This window comes from Melitaea cinxia, chromosome 14, assembly GCF_905220565.1.
Source record: "Melitaea cinxia chromosome 14, ilMelCinx1.1, whole genome shotgun sequence".
In the NCBI taxonomy this organism is placed as follows: domain Eukaryota; kingdom Metazoa; phylum Arthropoda; class Insecta; order Lepidoptera; family Nymphalidae; genus Melitaea; species Melitaea cinxia.
In genome coordinates this window covers 16,884,130-16,901,103 of record NC_059407.1, presented here as the reverse complement: position 1 = coordinate 16,901,103, position 16,974 = coordinate 16,884,130, and the positions used below count along the sequence as shown (strand labels likewise).

Here is a 16,974-nt window from a genome sequence, read left to right as displayed (position 1 = left end):
TATTCATATGTTCTAGTATGACTGATCGTTCTTGTAATGGGTATTTTCAGCTGTGATGCTCGTGTATCTATAATAATATTAATAATTGTGTTTGCTCGCAAACGAAAAAAAACCGACTTCAATTACATCGACGAGTAATACAACGAAAAAGTAGTCAAGTAACTACGCGTTATCAAAGATTACTCAAAAAGTAGTTATCAGATCTCAATAAAATTTATATGTGACCAAAGGACAAATATCAGCTTTCGATTAAATTGAAAATTATTAAAATCGGTACACCCAGTAAAATATTTTGCGGATTTTGAAGTTTCCCTCGATTTCTCTGGGATTCCATCATCAGATCCTGGTTTCCTTATCATGGTACTAAACTAGGGATATCTTCTTTCCAACAAAAAAAGAATTATCAAAATCGGTACATCCAGTAGAAAGTTATGCGGTATAATACAACGTAGGTCGACGAAAAAAGCGTCAAGTAAAAACGCATTATTAGATATAACTCGAAAAGTAGTTGTTAGATCTTAAATAAATTTAAATAGGACCAAATGACACACACCACCTTTCGATTAAAAAAAATTGTCGAAATCGGTCCACACAGTCAAAAGTTCTGATGTAACATACATAAAAAAAATACAATCGAATTGAGAACCTCCTCCTTTTTTGGAAGTCGGTTAAAAAGCTGAAAAGTTTGTTGGTTTATTTATTTATTCTTCATTGTATAATAAATACACTAATACGAGTATAAGTGTGTACGCTAATGCATTTTCTAACATTTATTTATTTGTTTAGACTCATTAATCTCACGAACTACTGGTTCGACAGGATTTTTTTTAAATTGATATACCTTTTACCGAGAAGAGAAAGGCTTATAGACTAGTTTTTGTTCTAAAATTAACGCGAGTGAAATCAGGGAGCACAGCTAGTTCGAGGATTTAATCTGCCAAAATGAATAAATAGTGTTTATTGGTGGTTTGAATGTTTCAGAATTCTTTTATGTGCATCTATTTCTATTTTCGACACAGGTTCTTATTGTTCGATTTTTTACTAATTCGTTGTAATAGTCGAACAGATCAGCAAATGATTCTAGAGGATTTTTTTATGTAATACAAATGAAACTAAATTAAATGAAAATATTTATTCCGCCATAAAATGACTACACACACTTAAAGAACGTAAAAAAGAGAAAAAAAATTACAAAAAAATAAAACAGTAAGGACAAAAACGAGACAGTCGTGTGTTAAAATTGTCTAAATGTTAACACTCAATAAACTCAATAAACGAACAAAAATATGCGAAAAATCTCATTTACAGGAACGCTTCAAGCTAAGGATTATCTTTGATATTCTATTTAAAGAATATTCTTTGCCATTTTAATTGGTAAAAGTAAAAATTCTGCGCAATAGACTGTGTCTGAGATATACGAAACATAACTGGCTATGTGAAAAAGAAAGAAAGAAATTTTTTTGTTCGTCTATCTCTTGCTCCGTTCGCCTCGCCCGATCACACTTTTCCTAACGCTCTCGTCACGCATTCACCAGCTTACTCCCCAAGTCAAGTGTGCGTAAAGAAATTTTACTTCAAAAAACAGGCCAAGTGCGAGTCGGACTCGCGTGATGAGGTTTATTATATAATGTAACTAAAAATTTATTCTTTTCGCGATTTTTCTTTTATCTGTGGCACAAGAAGCTGCTTTATACCAAATTTCAAGATTCTGAGCTCACGAGAAGTACTCTATAGGTTTTGATTATCTTGCGAGTGTCGAGAAATCGAGAATTTTGATTTTGATTATTTTGGTTGTGATGATGATCATGGGGTGTCACTCTTTTTTTTTGAATATTGTAAGTGTTGAAGTATATTAATGTAGGTATATTTAAAGTTCAAATATTTTAATTATTTGTGTTTTTTGTGCTTTTAAACATCGTATTCCAAAATGTTATGTACACTTGTAAGTGACATGCATATCAGATACTTTGTTATTATATATTTGTAATTTTAAAATTTTTATATGTATGTTGTAAGTGTGCTTTTGAAAATAAATAAAATAGAATATATAGCATAATTTTATTTGCTCGCAAACGAAAAAAACCAACTTCAATTACATCGACAAGTAATACAACGTAGGTAGACGAAAAAAAAGTCAAGTAAATACGCGTTATCAAAGATTACTCAAAAATCTGTTATGAGATCACGGTGAAATTTAAATGTGACCACATGATAAACATCAGCTTTCGATTAAATTACAAATCATCAAAATCGGTACTTACAGTAAAAAGTTATGCGGTATAATACAACGTAGGTCGACAAAAAAATAGTCGAGTAAAAACGTATTATTAGATATAACGCGAAAAGTGTTTGTTAGATCTCAAATAAATTAAAATGGGACCAAATAACACACACAAAAGTTCTGATGTAACATACATAGAAAAAGATACAGTCGAATTGAGAACCTCCTCCTTTTTTGAAAGTCGGTTAAAAAACGGCTGTATCTTTGGATCGCGTTGGCTTAGAAGTTCGATTTTTTCACAGCTGGGACACAGCCAAGCGGCAGTAGACCAAAGTATTTGATATGAATTTCAGCTTGATACCCCTACGCGTTTCTGAGAAAAACAGTTCTGACAGTCAGACGGACAACAAAATGATCCTATAACGGTTCCGTTTTCCTTTTTGAGGTACGGAACCCTAAAAACCGTTTAAGGTTAATAAATAAAACGATTTTCATTCGATTAAACTCGAAAGTTTTAAAAAAATATAACGATGCAAATGTATTCAAAATTATGAAGATTGAAAAGTACTTTAAAATCGGACTTGAATAAAATATATTTTCAATTAAAATTTGAATACGAGTCAAATGATAAAATAGCACTCTCAATTCAGGTACGAAAGGCCTCACTCCACCATCAGTCCACTCATTCATTTAAGCTTTACAAAAGTACAACTTGCTATTTTCCAACTGTACTATTTAACATTATCGAACTGAATAGGTTATTTATTTATTCGAAAGCAGTGATGTCAGAGTGTACAAGTTTTTAAAACTTTTCTAAGCTTGAAAGCCCTTTCATGGGATTATAGAAGCGGGTAAAACCACTCCAGTCATCGTTAATATTGTATTCGATTACAGACCCTATAGATTGAATATTTCTGTCAGCTGATGATTAGTCGAGTAAATAGGTCAGCTTGGTCGTAATTGTAATATACAGAGAGGTCATATCGATGGATTTTTTAACCCACTTCAGAAAAGGAGGAGGCTATCAATTCATTTTTTTTTTTACTCAGAACTTTTTACTGGGTGGACCGATTTTGATAATTCTCTTTTTTAACCATAGCTGGTGCTTGAGATGTGGTCTCATATGATGAGTATTTTTTGAGCTATATCTAATAATGCGTATTTACTTTTTCGTCTACCTACATTATATTATTGGTCGACGTAATTGCTATTGTTTTCTTTTTTTTTATATACCACTAGGTCGACAAACAAGCGTACGGCTCACCTGATGGTAAGAGATTACCGTAGCTTATAGACGCCTGCACCACCCAATCCCCAATCCCCCCAGGAGCTCTGGTCACCTTACTCACCAACAGGAACACAATACTGCTTGCAAACTGTATTATTTAGCTGTGATCTTCTGTAAGGTCGAGGTACTACCCCAGTCGGGCTGCTCCATATTTTGAGCAGGAAATTCCTGCTGTGCCCTACCTCAGTTAAATCTAGTTAAGTTTAGTTAGTTCTAATGTCAACTCGAATTTCACTCATTATAATGAAACAACTATTTCGCGGCCATATTGCTGTAAAGTATCCGAAACGTCGGGCATGTAAAAAAACTAATAAACCGCGGTAAAACCCAAAAAAGATTCATTACGACCTAATTGATGCTGGGTTTTTTTTTTTTGTTTGTTTGCAAGCAAACACAATCATCTAAGAAAACAAAAATTAAAAAAAAAGCTTAAATTTTCTAAACGTAACGCAGTAATAGCCAAAGTCACTAAACATGAATCCAACTTGACTGTTGAATAAAACAAAGTTTGCAGGAGCCGCCGGTTCTAGAGTTCTGTTTTACGAACACTCACGGTCGTAATATAGGAACTTTCTGATAAACTAATGGCGTTATTTGAAACATTTTTATGACTTTCATGACTTTTTAAGAAGTACAAAGTTCTTATACTTAACTTTATTGAATTTTTTATAACGCTTATACACCTTGGTTGGTGAATTTTCATTGAATACAGCAGTTATAACTACGAGTAGTATATTTTAATTCGTATCATTTATTTTTGTGTTACCTACACAGGAGGGAATTCTAAACAATTTTTAATATCTTATCAAAAATCGACCGCGGAAGACGGGCCACGGTCGCTTAGACCGAATATAAAATCATCATATCAAAAATTTCGATCTAGCGGTGACATCGTTCCACAGCTTAATATTAGCTAAAGCACCGACACGGTAAGTCGGAGATGCAGGTTCGATCCCCGCTGGAACGGTCGATTTTTGATATGATATTAAAAATTGTTTAGTATATTATTTTATGCAAGTACAGAATACTTCCCCCGCCTCTTTCCCCGTGTAGGAGAAGGATCAGAACTTAGTCTTACTTTATATTTAACTTTATTGAATTTTTTATAACGCTTATACACCTTGGTTGGTGATGTTTTGCGTTACTAGTTGTATATTTTATGCAAGTATTCTGTATTTCATGCAAGATAATTACCAATTTTGTATTAAAACACAGTTATTTTTTTTAAAACGTAACTGCGAAGTTACTTGTCAATATTATTCTCTGCAGAATGTAAATTCCGAATCGGTAGTAGCTTCACTTTTGACAATAATCAAAAATTTAATATAAATAAAGTTATTTCGATTTCATTTGATTCCATTTAATTTGTATAAATATTTAGATATTGTTTCTTATTATCATTCAATCCTTTCATACTATACGAGTGTATTCGTAAACCTTAAGTAAAACATCGCGTTGAATTATGCGCGTTGCTCCATGACGTAGCATTACGTGTTGTAGTTTGATTTACTTTAACAAAAAATTATGGTCCAGCTTCGGCCAATCGAATAGCAGCAGAAGAAGAACTATTAGTTTGTGACAGTAAATAGAAAAAAGTGTCCAACTCACATATTTAAGTCAGAAGTGAAAATCGCAATGTTGCATGCAAAACGCGGGGCTTACGCGCTTTGAGCAGTGATGTATGCTATCTCATTATAACCTATATATTTATGATTCCTTTTTTGTCGTGACAAATTTTCGTTTCATCGAGTTTTAAATCACAACGATTGCAAAGAAGCTTCTCTTCAAAAACTGGTGACTTCTTAGACATAGGACCCAAAACTACTTTTATTACCATCGCTTTATATATTGAGTTTGAAGAGAAATGGAATATAAAAACGCTAAACATTCCCGCGACGAACAAACTAAACGTATAAGAAGCCAATATTTAAGTAGCTGCAGGCGTGTGATGTATGCGAGTTATTCAATTGTGTTGTTTCGACGTATCTACAGTTCTGCAGCAGACGTTAGACGAATTCCCAGCTCCCATTCCCAGCAGCGATAGTGATTTATATTCATTTATTTTAAAAATTTGTACATATCGGGGCCATACTATGTTGTATAAAATTTGGCGTAAAACATACCCAACAGAGGTAAGGTACAGTATGAATTATTCTGCTCAAAATCTGGAGCAGCCCGACTGAGTACCTTGCTCACAGCTAAACAGAGCTCCTGGTTTAAATTCAGTAACGCGCTTGCGATTCTTCTGATGTTACAGACGTCTATAAGCTACGGTAATCGCTTACCATCAAGTGAGCCGTACGCTTGCTTGCTGACCTAGTTATATAAAAAAATAACCTAGTATAAACTAACCTAACCTAACCTAAGAGGTCTAAAGTCAAAAAGCCGTTACTTCTCTTACACATCATTGGTCATGTTCATATTCATATTTTAATTTCCATTTCTGAAAACCGTGTCAGACAACTTTATTTATTAACTGTATTTCATTCTTTTTGACTGTTTTCTGCAAGTGTAATTGTACATGAACGGTATACAAAGAACTATTATTATTTCACTCTGTCTTTTTTCCAGTTAAATTATTAAAACTGCTTGGATAAAGTTTCGATTATATTTTATATAGTTTGTCAATTTCATGGATAGTAGATATCAACGTTGCTTGTAAGTGTGTCAACTTATGCATCTCATAACACAAAGCAAAGTCATGCAGATGGGCCGTCTTTAACGCCGTGGACGACCTCGCAGCAATAACGCGGCTCGTCGCACAATCACCGGCACACCCACTCACCCGCTCTCCCGCTCTCCCGCTCTCCCGATCACTCTCACCTGTTTTCCGTAACCTGTCTGTACCGAGCCATTAAGTTCATACACATGCTTACATTGTTTTTTTTTATTTGATAGGCTGAAATGATGATGATGATTACATTGTTTATGACATGACACATACCTACAAAGATACAGATTGTAACTAAGTACTTGTTGGAACAATTTGATATTATATCCTTAGTACGTAAGAGCCTGACTTAGAACGAATATTAGGTATTTTTAACTGACTTCCAAAAAAAGGAGGAGGTTCTCAATTTGATTGTATTTTTATGTACAAATTTTAATCGAAAGATGGTCGGTGATGTCGTATGATGGTGGTTATTTGGTCCCATTTAAATTTATTTGAGAGACAACTACTTTTCGAGATATTTTTTCGTCGACCTACGTTGTATTATACCGCATAACTTGTTACTGGGTGTATCAATTTTGATGATTTTTAATTTAATCGAATGCGATGTTTATCATATGGTCACATTTAAATTTCATTGAGACCTGATTACAAGTTTTTTTTTAATCTTTGATAACGCGAAAACGAAAAAAAACCGACTTCAATTACATAGACGACTAATACAACGTAGATCGACGAAAAAATAGTTAAGTAACTACGCGTTATCAAAGATTACTTAAAAAGTAGTTATCAGATCTCAATAAAATTTATATGTGACCACATGACAAACATTAGCTTTCGAATAAATTAAAAATTATTAAAATCGGTACACCCAGTAAAAAGTTATTGCGGATTTTCAAGAGTTTCCCTCGATTTCTCTGGGATCCCATCATCAGATCCTGGTATTCCGTATCATGGTACTAAACTAGGGATATCTTCTTTCCAACAAAAAAAGAATTATCAAAATCGGTATATCCAGTAGAAAGTTATGCGGTATAATACAACGTAGGTCGACGAAAAAAGCGTCAAGTAAAGACTCATTATTAGATATAAGTCGAAAAGTAGTTGTTAGATCTCAAATAAATTTAAATGGGACCAATTGACACACACTACCTTTCAATTTAAAAAAAATTGTCGAAATCGGTCCACCCAGTCAAAAGTTCTGATGTAACATACACAAAAAAAAAAATACAGTCGAATTGAGAACCTCCTCCTTTTTTGGAAGTCGGTTAAAACTGGCGTAAGGCTAAACATTGTCAACGTCAAATGTGAAAACTGACGATATTTTAACCAACATTTTAATCCATCTTATATTCATTTAGGAGTGAAATTAACAAAACTCCTTTATAACAGATAAACTCCTTTATTACAGATTTTAGTTGCAGAGGTCTTTGATGCAATAATATTTATTAGTCAGAGAATCGGTCTTCATAATTTCTTGCTATTTATATTGGAAATATTCAAACATGGAGTAAATAAACGTAAAATACTCGAGAAGCGTTGACGAAACTAGAGTATGCTATTGCTAACGTAGTGTTTCAGGGAAATTGAGGAAACTTTCCGGAATATAAAACGTGTTTTCGTATCTATGTTCATTCATACATCTTTACATTTATACATGTTGACCTTAATATTATTTAATAATAAATAGTTTGAAAGAAAATGTAACTAATGTATTCGATGTAATTATCCCTTGTGAATGGAGAAACAAAAATAAAAATAAAATCGATTTTACAAGTATTCTAATAAACTTGTAATTTTTTTGTGACTTTAGATTGAAATTATAAATTTCACTAGTACTATACATACTGACAATTTTTTTTTATACTTTTCTGACATCCTAACTTTTTCTTTTCTGACATCCTAATTTTTTTATGACACTAATTTTAATGTTGAATTTATTCATAATTTTATAATTGATTGTTTTATTATTAATCTTTAGTATTAATTTAAATTCTAGCGTATGATTATTAATTTTGTTAATTAATTTAAATTGGATTATTTTATTCTTAAATTTATTGTAATAATTTAATTTTCATTGATTTAATTCGATATGTTTTTGTAATGAAAAACTCTCATGTAAGCTGTATGTGCCTATAATTGAGGTATCACTCAATTGTTTGTACCCTGTGATTATAGTGAATTTATTAGTGTCTACCTTGTTGGCGCATTATAATAGATAAATAAATAAATAAAATAAATAGACATACTGCAATTAAAAAATTCTTTATTATGTTTTATAATTTCAGTAAAAGAAAATTGTTACATTAATTTATATTTCGCGCCAGTCGCTGTCCTGTCGCTACAATATCGCAGTCCTCTTGTGTGTCGCGGTGTGTCATTGCGAGACAATCGGGTTACGACAACGGAGAATTAAATAATTTAATTCAGTTCCGACGACGTGCGGCGTCGCGGAAATGAATCAACGTTCACTGCGACGCCTCGCTTCTGTTCTCGGTGTAATTTATTTTGTAGATGTTTTATGAGCGCTCAAAGGGGCAAATCTTTTATATTCGTGTTCTTTATAACATGTGACATCTGTGTTTTTACTCAACTAAGAATAAATACCGAGTCGTATCTATAAATGGGACTATAGCTTTTATTTTGATGATAAAAATTTTAGTTAATAATTCAGTGCTTTGAAAGAAAATGATTAAATTTTACAATAGTATACATATATTTACAATTCACAACTTAAGAACTAAATATTTACCGATAGTAACGGTATAACTCATGTCCGCGTGAAATGGTGAAAAGAATACTGGTAGAATTTCTCCGTTGAACCGCTATGCCGATTCTCTGGGCAAAAAATGCACCAGCCTTCTTGTCACCAGTGGAGGCAAAAAGGCGAGGAGCTGTCTCTTTAAAAAAAATAAGCACTGCTACTCCAAGTGTTTTGACTACAAACGGCACAAAGATGTAATTTGAAATTAGTTTTAAAGTAAATCCATGATATTAAATAATTTAACTACATAATACTCAACTATTCAAAGAATCATACAGAAGAAAGAACAAAGATTTGTCGATAATAAACGATCATGTCCACAGATATAGTCAAAGAATCGCAATTTAAATGTAACAAGTCTATTGCTATTTATATTGTTTTGCTTACACATTAAATGAATCACGCCTAAAAAGGAATTATTAATTAGGGTTAATTAGGGAGTGGAACACCCGGGGCGTCACTAGTGGGTTGCTGCGTTGCGGAGTTGTTGGTTACGAGTATATCAGTGCATCGTTATATATATGTATAAGTGAGTGTATGTATGCATATATATGTATGTGTTTATGTATGAGTATGTATAATTTTATATTCTATTGTAATTAATTCCAATTTCTATAACAATTTTTTGTACACTTCCTAACCGCTTTTCTATGCCCTGTCCTATACCCAAAGGCTGTCTGGAAGAAATCGCTCTTTTAGCGATAAGACCGCCTTTGTACATCTTCCTCTAATTGTACTACTTTTGTTTGTATCTTGGTGTGAGCTAAAGAATATTTATATTATTATAGCGGTTCGATAGGTTCATATAATAAATATATAGCATAGTATAGTGTTGTAGTAGTCTGTAGGAGATCAGTTCAGAGGAAAAGAATTAGGTGAAAGATTTTAACAATTAATATTTGACAAATTAAATTGAAATGATATATCACGTTAACGATATGACATGTCGTGACATGTTACAGCACAGCGACACTTCACGGCGGTGTTTTATGGTTGAGTCACCGCTGCTCACCGCTGTTATGATATATCTCTAGTTCTTTGTGTAGTTTAATTGAAACAATTCATAATATATTAAGATATTGTGAAGGAGTTAATTTTTGAAACATTTTTAATTACCTTAAAAATAACAAAAGAGTTTAATATCCATTCTTCCATATAATTAGCTGCTGGGTAATTTCCTTACATCCGAGATTAAAGATAACTTTCGTCCAAATTACAAAATTGAAAAACTTTTCGTAATTAATTACAAATTTTGCGAAAAAAGAGCATCTCATTTGCTAAGCGTATTCTAAACATGAAAACTTGGTAATGAATTAACGCTCTGGGAGTCCAGCGTCAACCTCCCTCGTGCTCAGTATAATGCTGCGTTTATATTCTCAGAAGAATTCGACAGACAACTAGCTAAACAATTTAGACACAGATCTAATAGGTACATAATCTCATTAATCGAATTATCTCCCATATGAATATATAACATATCCATTTATTCGTATGATTTATTTTTGTGTTACCCACACATGAGAAAATTCTAAACAATTTTTTAATATCATATCAAAAATCGACCGTTCCAGCGGGGATCGAACCTGCATCTCCGACTTACCGTGTCGGTGCTTTAGCCAATTAACATCGTTCCATAGCTTAAGGTTCGATCCCCGCTAGAATGGTCGATTTTTGATATGATATTAAAAATTGTTTAGAATATTCATTTATACTACGTAAGTACATCGTAAACATCTCTGTGGTGTAGTGGTGCATTCACCGTGTCACTCACACGCCAGCGATTACTGGTTCGATTTTTGATCGGAACGGTATCTGCTATGTATACAAAAACTTCTTTCCCGTTCGTTTGGTTATCTGTCCTTGTGGGTTTTCCCACCGTGCCTCGGAGAGCACTTTAAGTTAACGATCCAGTTGTTCACATAGGCACCTGATAGCGATACCTATAGTAGGGAACTTTTTTAGGTATTTAATATCTAATATAAATCTAAATGTGATATACAAGAAGGATATGCTTCTGAGTGAACGAACAATGTGTATTTCAAATAATAATAGGTGTACATAATTGAACTAAAAAATGAAAATTTGTGGAGTTCATAACGCTTATTGGGTCAAACGTATCCACCAAAATTCTCCACCAACACGCAGTGAAACAGCGTGGTGGATTAAGCCGGTCCTCAACCTATGTGAAGAAAAAGGCCTATGCCCAGCATGGATGCCCGGGGATGTTAAAAGCTATAGCAAGCGATGCATAATTTGTCAACTTGCTTGTATTTGCAATTCGTCTGTTCGGCGAGTATCTGAACGTGCCTTTAAGCTAAATTTGGGAACAAAATATGATCAATAATCCGCGTTTCCAAACTGTTAACTCGATAAACGGTGATCAGATTTCATAGCTCATTGTTTGAACACAGTTTAATTTTATAACCACGATCTCCTGCAGTTGACTGTAGTGTAGTTGAGTGTAGCGTAAAACAAATTTTAATGTTTGTAATATAAACTTATTTTACTTTACGCTTTGGGTTCTGCTTGTGATGATTAATTAGTGTAACGGGGCGTGAATCCAGGGGATACAGAGACGCTAAGTGAGCTGGGATTAATGTAATAATTATAATGTAATCGTTTGATTAAAAGTGGAAGGAAATTGGTAATAAGTTTTAGCTTTGAAACGCTATACGAATAACTGTGTTTGCTCGCAAACGAAAACAAAACGGCTTCAATTGACATAGACAAGTAGACAAGTAATACAACGAAGGAAATCAAAATCGATATACCCAGTAAATTTTATGAGGTAATAATACCTTATCCATTTTCAAAGTTGGTTAATAAGCTAAACGAAAGCGAGTTCTCTATTCTGTTATTCTGTTAAGAATATTGTAATTCGATTTTTAAAAAAATGTGTGTACTTATGTTCGCAGATAAGAAGTTATACTTCATTGGCTAGCTAACTTCACGTTGCTAACTTCTTCGTTGACTAGTTAACAGGGTGTCGTTTTTTTTGTGACGGTGTGCGCGCGCATCGTAATTTACTCTCATCATCTTCCCTAACGCGCCAAAAAGTATAACTTCAAAAAAGAGTGTAGACAAAGAACAGAAAACGCAAATTCCTTACAAAGTTCATCCTGATATTGACGATCAAAATGTTATATTAACAATTTTATTATTTAAAGTGTTAAAAAAAACATTGTAACATTCCAGTTTAGCATTTTTTACTAAAATGGTGTAACTAAGAATGTGCTCCGCACAATGGTTATCATGGTTATCGTAGCCAACGAACGCCGGCTATACCAGGACCTGTAAAACAACATCGCTGATCATCACCCCAAGCTTTCCTAGGAGCTAAGTCTCCTTACTACAGGAACACGACGCTACTTCAGTACTATTTCGCTGTGATCTGTAGTTTCAAGGTTTTCCAGTCTGAAGGTTTATAGCAGCGAAAGTCTAAGAGTTTAAATTTTAACCCTTTCTTGTTAATATGTCTGTTACAAGTAATAGAGCGCTCTTCTTGACTCGGTTTAGCAGGGACATTAATGCTAATTGCAGTTCCGCAATGGACTCATTACCGCTGAAGCTATCTCTTAATTTCTGAAACTTGGCTAGATTGCGATAATACTCTTTAATTTCACTGTTTAAAGTGTTTTTTTTTTGGAATATGATTAGGAAAAGTTTGTATTTTTAAGGATTAAAATTTATTTTGAATTGTTTTTTTGCAAATTTTTCTTTTCCTCCACTATAGTATTACCGTTTTAGTTGTCAGTTATTGTGATTTACCGATAGTTCGGCTCCGGCCTATGGCGACGGGTGCATTGGCCATGGAAAGTATTCTGTTTTACATGTAAATCATTTTAAGCTACAGTAACGAACAAAAATCAGTCCGTCACATCCCACTATAGTAGGAATAGGCATCTTTCTCCGTGTAGGAGAAGGATCAGAGCTTAATCTGCCGCGCTACTCCATTGCGGATCGATCGCTATCAGGTATTTGTGATAACAACCGGGACTGATAATAATAATAATAATAATTGTTTATTTGCAAGAACGTGGTGTTGAAGTTGTAAAAGATACTGACAGCTTAACGTGCTATCCGAGCCACGGTGGGGAGACCCACAAGGACAGTGTTAGTGATCACGGAGGTTTAAAACAATCTATACTAATATTATAAAAGCTGGAGAGTTTGTTTGTTTGAACACGCTAATCTCAGAGACTACTGGTCGGATTTGAAAAATTATTTCAGTGTTAGATAGCCCATTTATCGAGGAAGGCTATAGGCTATATATCATAACGCTATGGCCAATAGGAGCGGAGCACCAATGAAGAATGTTTCACAAATCAGGTTTGTTTTTCCTTTTGAGAGCTTCCACTACGTGCCCTGCATAAACGGGGTAGTCGCGGGTAGAAGCTAGTACAATATAATTTGAATATAATATAATAATAGTGTTATCAGTCTTATCACGTTGTAGGTTGGAACAAGTTGTAATGGCATTAGTTCGGCAGCGCAGACGGCGAAGCGTCGGGGACGTCTTGTGTTTGTATGCTACACGTTGCACGAATTTGTATTATTTTTACACCTGTACCAAAATAAATTTGTTCTATCTGGAGGAAAGTCAGTAAACTTTTGTACCTATCGAAGACAGCGTTATTCTAACTTTCGTCAGACATCATGTGGGCAAGCAGTGGGATAATGGGACAAAGAAAATACGTTGTAAAGAATTCATAATCATGTTTATAACGATTTTTACCAACTTCTCGCCTAATTACCCGACAGTGCTGCCAACCTGAGCATGTCGTCATATTCCTTTTTCGTCCATACTTGACCATATTAGTTCTTATCAACCTATTTGCAATATTCCAATCATGTTATATAAATATGTATATACTAGCCGTGCCTGCGACTTCGTCCGCGTTTTGGTTATTTACATGTTCAACGTGATTATTTAAATTGTCATAACTTTTTTATTTTTGAACCGATTGACATGAAACAAACACTAAATGTTAATTTAAAATTACCACAATATATAAATGAAAATCACATCTAAATCTTTTATCGTTTCTGAGATTAGCGTACACAAACGCACAGAGAAACAGACAAAAACTCTAACAATCGTTGTTTTGTGTGCTATTTGATAATAATAATATTTCTACTCATATTATATCTTCCATGTACAGACAGCGATTCATTATATTCTTATTATATGTATTGATTATGTTCTATTGTGGTATTTATTTATAAGTTAAGTTATATCACTACATACAAAGATTAGACCGCTTTAGATATTTACTGATTTTAATGTTGCAATAAAAAAGCACTCTTCTGCCCCATATGTAACAAGCATTATAATAATGGTCGATTTGATTATTTCTGAAGTTGTTAATCTGTAGTCTCATGCTAGGCATATTTCAAAATGATTCTACATTAATCACTCGATCCATAACGTACACATTATATCCATAATCCGCATAATTTTATATCTATAAACATTTGTAGATAAAATAATCTAAATCTCATTTTATGACTTATGAGATATTTTAAGTCTGTACACGATCGACGGTGTAATTAAAAATAAATTGAATACAAAAAAAAATATGATTCCGGCCAGGATCGAACTGGCGGCCTTCTGCGTGTAAAGCAGATGTGATAACCACTACACCACGGAACCTGATATTCTCATTGCAAAAAAAATATATATCTATTATTTTTGTGTAATAAGTGAAAGCCGTCGTCATGTGAACTAGATCTTACACGCTTCCTAATAATAGTATGGTATAAAATACAATAATAGTATAAATAACTATTAAGAATTACTTTTTCAACAGGGCCGTATTAAGGAGGTATAAGGACTTGCGAAAGATTTAAAAAAAGAACCTAATTTTTTATGAACGGATTTTGTGACAGGACCGGATTTAGGTGGTCTTGGCGCTATAGTTTGCGTGAAAGTCCTTAATTTTTTGTGCTACAATCTAAAAATGGATTGAGAAAGGTAAGTATGTTTATCACACGACTATTTTATTGCACGACTGTTCCACTAAAAATGAGAAAACGAGTGAAACGACGCACCAAAAGTGAACCATAATCGTGGCACAAGAAGTCATGATTTTTTTTATTCCGAAATTTTACAATATAAATATTTACAAATGCCACACTCAAGAATTTCCACAATTATGAATATTTAATTAATTAACTTTTTTTAATTCTTTTTTACTGGTCATGAATTGTTGTAATAAAATGATTATACACAACCTTAAAATAAAATACTAAGTAATACAGCTTTTTGTGTTCCAGTCGAGACTCAGGTGATCAGAACTTCTGGGGGACATTGGGGTCGGCAACGCACTTGCAATACTTCTGGTGTTGCAGGCGTCTATAGGCTACGGTAATCGGTTACCATCAGTTAGCCGTACGCTTGTTGGCCGACCTAATTGTATAAAAACAAAACAGTATAAATCATTTGAGTATACGCTTGTGATGAATACATACAACATTACATATACGTACAATTTCTATTATTATATTTTTTTATATAAATTATCGTTTCAATTACCAAACAAAATGGGTGAGCTAATTTGGCTCAAGTCGCTAAACATAGCGACGACATAATGACTTTGGGATTTCATTCTCAATCATCTATTTATAGCTTTCAATCCAAAAGCTTGCCTCGTTACTCATTATTAATGAAATTCAGAACAAACAAAAATATTACTCGACACAGCTTATATAGAATCTTTATTTTTAACCACACAGAGACAGACAAAAATTGTAAAAAATGTTATTTTTGTATATGTACCTATACATCCATATGCGTTTAGTAAAAAGCTGTTTTTTAATATTACAAACAGACACTACATTTTTATTTATTTGTATAGATATATAAAATGTGGTTTTTTTCTATTTTGATTTTGGAACTTTTTACAGCAAGTCTGAAAATGTCAGTCCCTTTATACCCTATTAACAAAATATGTTCTTATAAAAGGGTAGCAGATTGCCTGCAGCCAACAGCTAACTTCTAACTCCTAAACGCTCCCTCGGCACAGCGACACTTTAACTTTTTAAATAAATTTCATTTTACTTGTCAAGTTTTTTAATTATATATGTTTTATTAAATTTAACGTCATTCCAGGTATCATTAAAAGTGATATAACAGACAAGTCAGAAGATCGAAAATTCGAGAAATTAAAAGAATATTTTTTTATTTATCTACTAGCTGTGTCCGCGACTTTGTTTACATGGAATTTAAAAAAAAATATTGTCCAGTTTGCAGAGTTATAAAATAAATAAATTTCAAAAACAAAAGTAAAGCCTAAGTTACTCCTGATTACATCAGCTATCTGGCAGTGAAAGTCACATCAAAATCCGTCCAGCCATTTCAGAGATTAGCCGGAATAAACAGACAGACAGACAAAAATTGTAAAAAATGTCATTTTGGTATATGTACTGTGTATACATACATACATATGAATTTAGTTAAAAGCGGTTATTTTAATATTACAAACAGACACTCCAATTTTATTTATTTGTTTAGATATTATTTATTGAACTATTCTTTTTAATTTTGCTATCAATGATTTAATTAGTGTCAATGAAATGATGTCGTAATTGAAGTGATATAAATAATCTATGTACACTTAAATATTCAACACTAAATATGCCAATCGCAAATCTCGATAACGGCTGCACCGATTCGATCAATCTTAATATGTTTTATAAGTTTTTCCTTATACTTGGCAGAAGATTATTACCGAAAGAAAATTACGAAAATCATAGAAAACGATTATTTAAAAACAACACTTCGCATGACTTAAAGAAATCTATAATAATATTACAAAGAGGAAAGACTTTTTTTTATTTATTTATTTGTAACATTAAGAAAAGCATGTATTACACTAGATTTACTTTCAAAAGCCCGTAGGCTTGTCTGCAAGTAACAATCTCACATTTTATATAACAATTATACATATATTGCTATAACATTTACAACTTACAATAATAGTTAGGTACAAAAATACATTTATACTAGGCTTAGACAATTTTTGTTAAAC

General features: G+C 33.0%; 1 non-coding gene across 1 annotated transcript; it reads right to left on the bottom strand.

Moving 5' to 3' along the window:
* Nucleotides 1-14,524: 14,524 nt before the first annotated feature.
* On the bottom strand, nt 14,525-14,597 carry Trnav-uac. Its single transcript has one exon. It is a non-coding gene; the product is annotated as a tRNA-Val (tRNA).
* Nucleotides 14,598-16,974: the final 2,377 nt, after the last annotated feature.